This window comes from Coregonus lavaretus (genome assembly GCF_964263955.1).
Source record: "Coregonus lavaretus genome assembly, chromosome: 35".
NCBI lineage: Eukaryota > Metazoa > Chordata > Actinopteri > Salmoniformes > Salmonidae > Coregonus > Coregonus lavaretus.
Window position 1 is genome coordinate 2,404,370 of NC_140022.1, and position 6,126 is coordinate 2,410,495.

Genomic DNA, 6,126 nt, shown 5'->3' on the forward strand with positions numbered 1-6,126 from the left:
AGGAGCTGCAAAGCTCCACAGCGGAGATTGAAGTATCTGTCCATAGGACCACTTTAAGCCATGCACTCCACAGAGCTGGGCTTTACGGAAGAGTGGCGAGAAAAAAACCATTGCTTAAAGAAAAAAATAAGCAAACACGTTTAGTGTTCGCCAAAAGGCATGTGGGAGACTCCCCAAACATATGGAAGAAGGTACTCTGCTCAGTTGGGACTAAAATCGTGCTTTTTGACCATCAAGGAAAACGCTATGTCTGGCGCAAACCCAACACCTCTCATCACCCCGAGAACACCATCCCCACAGTGAAGCATGGTGGTGGCATCATCATGCTGTGGGGATGTTTTTCATCGGCAGGGACTGGGAAACTGGTCCGAATTGAAGGAATGATGGATGGCGCTAAATACAGGGAATTTCTTGAGGGAAAACTGTTTTAGTCTTCCAGAGATTTGAGACTGGGACAGAGGTTCACCTTCCAGCAGGACAATGACCCTAAGCATACTGCTAAAGCAACACTCAAGTGGTTTAAGGGGAAACATTTAAATGTCTTGGAATGGCCTAGTCAAAGCCCAGACATCAATCCAATTGAGAATCTGTGGTATGACTTAAAGATTGCTGTACACCAGCGGAACCCATCCAACTTGAAGGAGCTGGAGCAGTTTTGCCTTGAAGAATGGGAAAAAATCCCAGTGGCTAGATGTGCCAAGCTCATAGAGACATACCCCAAGAGACTTCCAACTGTAATTGCTGCAAAAGGTGGCTCTACAAAGTATTGATTTTGGGGGGGGGGGGTGAATAGTTATGCACACTCAAGTTTTCTGTTTTTTTGTCTTATTTCTTGTTTGTTTCACAATACAAAATATTTTTCATCTTCAAAGTGGTAGGCATGTTGTGTAAATCAAATGATACAAACCCCCCAAAATTGTAACCCCCTCCTGTCTCCTCCTTGTCACCCCCTCCTGTCTCCTCCTTGTAACTCCCTCCTGTCTCCTCTTTATAACTACCTCCTGTCTCCTCCTTGTAACCCCCTCCTGTCTCCTCCTTGTAACCCCCTCCTGTCTCCTCCTTGTAACTCCCTCCTGTCTCCTCCTTGTAACTCCCTCCTGTCTCCTCCTTGTAACTCCCTCCTGTCTCCCTCTTGTAACTCCCTCCTGTAACCTCCTTGTAACTCCCTCCTGTCTCCCTCTTGTAACTCCTTCCTGTCTCCTCCTTGTAACTCCCTCCTGGCTCCTCCTTGTAACTCCCTCCTGTCTCCTCCTTGTAACTCCCTCCTGTCTCCTCTTTATAACTACCTCCTGTCTCCTCCTTGTAACCCCCTCCTGTCTCCTCCTTGTAACCCCCTCCTGTCTCCTCCTTGTAACTCCCTCCTGTCTCCTCCTTGTAACTCCCTCCTGTCTCCTCCTTGTAACTCCCTCCTGTCTCCCTCTTGTAACTCCCTCCTGTAACCTCCTTGTAACTCCCTCCTGTCTCCCTCTTGTAACTCTTTCCTGTCTCTTTCCTTGTAACTCCCTCCTGGCTCCTCCTTGTAACTCCCTCCTGTCTCCTCCTTGTAACTCCCTCCTGTCTCCTCCTTGTAACTCCCTCCTGTCTCCTCCTTGTAACTCCCTCCTGTCTCCTCCTTGTAACTCCCTCCTGTCTCCTCCTTGTAACTCCCTCCTGTCTCCTCCTTGTAACCCCTCCTGTCTCCTCCTTGTAACTCCCTCCTGTCTCCTCCTTGTAACACCCCCTTCCTGTCTCCTCCTTGTAACCCCCTCCTGTCTCCTCCTTGTAACCCCCTCCTGTCTCCCTCTTGTAACTCCCTCCTGTCTCCTCCTTGTAACTCCCTCCTGTCTCCTCCTTGTAACTCCCTCCTGTCTCCTCCTTGTAACTCCCTCCTGTCTCCCTCTTGTAACTCCTTCTTGTCTCCTCCTTGTAACTCCCTCCTGGCTCCTCCTTGTAACTCCCTCCTGGCTCCTCTTGTAACTCCCTACTGTCTCACCTCATATCCCCCTCCTCTATCACCCATGTTCTCCCTCCTCCTCCTCTCTGCCCCTCATACTCCCTTACTTTCTGAGTGGAGTGACCTGATGCAATGCTAGAGAGAGAGAGAGAGAGAGAGAGAGAGAGAGAGAGAGAAGAGAGAGAGAGAGAGAGAGAGAGAGAGAGAGAGAGAGAGAGAGAGAGAGAGAGAGAGAGAGAGAGAGAGAGAGAGAGAGAGAGAGAGAGAGAGAGGAGAGAGAGAGAGAGAGAGAGAGAGAGAGAGAGAGAGAGAGAGAGAGAGAGAGAGAGAGAGAGAGAGAGAGAGAGAGAGAGAGAACCCTACTGCCAGACTTTCCCTGACTTGTCAATAATTGTTGTGTTTGGCCATGTAGGGTAACTGTCATTGTATATACAAAGTCACTGGAGAGTTAGTGGAGAGTGTGGGGTTTGATGATATGAAAAGCATATGGCGGGTTTTCAGTTTGACTTCATATTGAGGTTGCCTGTGTTTATTCACCAGCCAGTGCATAACGAGATGGCTTAATTGGAACGTCAAAGTAGTCCTCCTTATTCTGATGACACACGCGCGTGCATGCACTCACTCACCAACTCACACACACACACACCTCATGATTCAGTTCGAGGAGGGCTTTTGTTATTCCACCAATTATATACTGTATCCATGTACTGTTCCTCTTATACGATGTATAGAGATATGAGCATCTGGAAAATATGCATCCAATATATAAATCTAACCCATTATTACAGTATAATATTTAATGTACAGCATACATCACATCCCAAGCCTTCAACAGCATTTCAGAGGGCTGCCTTCAACAGAGTTTCAGAGGGCTGCCTTCAACAGAGTTTCAGAGGGCTGCCTTCAACAGGGTTTCAGAGGGCTGCATTCAACAGGGTTTCAGGGGACTGCCTTCAACAGGTTTTCAGAGGGTTAACTTCAACAGGGTTTTAGGGGGCTGTCTTCATCAGGGTTTCAGAGGGCTGTCTTCAACAGGGTTTCAGTGGGCTGGTTTCAACAGGGTTTCAGTGGGCTGGTTTCAACAGGGTTTCAGAGGGCTGTTTTCAACAGGGTTTCAGAGGGCTGTCTTCATCAGGGTTTCAGGGGGCTGTTGCAGTGCAGTCAGGATGAAAGGAATATAGTGATACAACATGTCCATGGGTCGACTGGATCATATGACTAATGATTGTGTTTACTGGTCTCAGAGCACACAGGAAAAGAGATCAGTGATTTAAGCGGGGGAGAAGGGGGTTATCCCCATGTCTCATACTGATGTAGGATCTTAATTTGAACCAGTTTGCTACAGCAGGAAAATTATCCTGCAGCAACAGGAAATGTGAATTATTATGTAGATGACAATTAATGGAAATGTATGTAGGGGCTGATAAAATTTTTATTAGGCCAAATCAAGTCTGAAATTGTAACGTATATGTCGGGAGTCAGATAGCAGGTGCAGAAAGTGAGTTTTAATACAGAAAAGATACAAAAGAACAAACATAGGATGCGTACTGAACGTGAGAGAAAAACCAATAACACCTAAGCTCTGATGACAACTGAGGGCTAAATAAAGGGGAGTAATCAGGGAGGTGATGAAGTCCAGGTGTGCGTAATGATGGGTTGCCAGGACCGGTGGTTAGAAGACAGGCGACGTTGAGCGCCGGAGAGGGGGAGTGGGAGTAGATGTAACAGAAATGGCAAAGTGGAAATGGCAAACTTTATAAGCCTTTTTCACACTCAAATACACTAGATGTTTGCATTTCCTGCTGTGCAGGAAAATTCTCAGCAACAAAATAGTGATCAAATGAAGATCCTACATCTGTAGATAGGGCGCTGCCCTGCGGCTGCCTTCTGCTCCAGCCTGTCCAGCCTGTTGTATACAGTTGAAGTCGGAAGTTTACATACACCTTAGCCAAATACATTTAAACTTAGGTCAGTTAGGATCACCACTTTATTTTAAGAATGTGAAATGTCAGTATAATAGTAGAGATAATGATTTATTTCAGCTTTTATTTCCTTCATCACATTCCCAGTGGGTCAGAAGTTTACATACACTCAATTAGTATTTGGTAGCATTGCCTTTAAATTGTTTAACTTGGGTCAAACGTTTTGGGTAGCCTTCCACAAGCTCCCCACAATAAGTTGGGTGAATTTTGGCCCATTCCTCCTGACAGAGCTGGTGTAACTGAGTCAGGTTTGTAGGCCTCCTTGCTCGCACACGCTTTTTCAGTTCTGCCCACACATTTTCTATAGGATTGAGGTCAGGGCTTTGGGATGGCCACTCCAATACCTTGACTTTGTTGTCCTTAAGCCATTTTGCCACAACTTTGGAAGTATGCTTGGGGTCATTGTCCATTTGGAAGACCCATTTGCGACCAAGCTTTAACTTCCCGACTGATATCTTGAGATGTTGCTTCAATATATCCACCTAATTTTCCTTCCTCATGATGCCATCTATTTTGTGAAGTGCACCAGTCCCTCCTGCAGCAAAGCACCCCCACAGCATGATGCTGCCACCCCCATGCTTCACGGTTGGGATGGTGTTCTTCGGCTTGCAAGCCTTCCCCTTTTTCCTCCAAACATAACGATGGTCATTATGGCCAAACAGTTCTATTTTTGTTTAATCAGACCAGAGGACATTTCTCCAAAAAGTACGATCTTTGTCCCCATGTGCAGTTGCAAACCGTAGTCTGGCTTTTTTATGGCGGTTTTGGAGCAGTGGCTGAGCAAGGATGAACCAGACATGTGAAGGTCTACAATTTTTTTCTGAGGTCTTGGCTGATTTCTTTTGATTTTCCCATGATGTCAAGCAAAGAGGCACTGAGTTTGAAGGTAGGCCTTGAAATACATCCACAGGTACACCTCCAATTGACTCAAATGATGTAAATTAGTTTCTAAAGCCATGACATCATTTTCTGGAATTTTCCAAGCTGTTCAAAGGCACAGTGTATGTAAACTTCTGACCCACTGGAATTGTGATACAGTAAATTATAAGTGAAATAATCTGTCTGTAAACAATTGTTGGAAAAATTACTTGTGTCATGCACAAAGTAGATGTCCTAACCAACTTGCCAAAACTATAGTTTGTTAACAAGAAATGTGTGGAGTGGTTGAAAAACAAGTTTTAATGACTCCAACCTGAGTGTTTGTAAACTTCCGACTTCAACTATATGTGTGAGTGTTTATCGGAGGGGTTGGGAAAAAAGCAGAACACCAATTTCCATCCCATATGGACTAATAAAGTATATCGTATGTCTCAGTGTAACTAGCTATAGTTCTGGTGAGTGCCATGGGCCTGGGACCAGAGACGCATGTTTCAGGGAGGATCTCCGTCTTGTTCTATTAGTCCTAGGGGATGAGGCAGGAAGCAAACACGTGCACACAATCAATCAACTATACGGACACTACCACAAGCGCACACATACTTTCTGTTTATTTTTCATGCACATACTATAGGTTCCACACAACTCCTAGTGTGTGTAAAGATAGCTGGGAGTGTGAGAGGACTGGGAAAGAAGAGACTGATACAGAGAGTCCACTAACTAACAAGCTAAAATAAACTCTTCTTGAACTTCAGCAGAACATCCATCATAGAGTACGTCCCAAATGAAACCCTATTCTCTTTTATAGTGCACTACTTTTGACCAGGACCCACACTGCGCTGGTCAAAAGTAGTGCACTATGTCGGGAATAGGGTGCCATTTGGGATGCAGCCATACTCTGTGTAAAGGAGCCGATACATGCACTTCTCTCCCTCATTCACTCCCTGCAGTCTTTTATCCTCCCTCTCTCCCTTCTGCACCTCTCCTCCTTAACTTTACTCCATCCCTCCATCCCTCCCTCCCTCCATCTCTCCATCCCTCCATCCCTCCACCCCTCCATCCCTCCATCCCTCCCTCCATCCCTCCATCCCTCCATCCATCCCTCCATCCCTCCATCCCTCCCTCCCTCCCTCCATCCCTCCATCCCTCTATATATCTTCTATTATCTCTCGTTAACAGTCGTCCTCTAGATCTTCTGCTCTATCACGCCCCCTAGTGTTTGTTGTACGTCATCACAGACTGGTTGGCCAGTTTGTTCACCAGAGAGAAGGGTAACCAGGTAAGAGATGAGTCCACAGCCAAAGTGTCATTTTGTTGACCGACAGGATTGGTCAA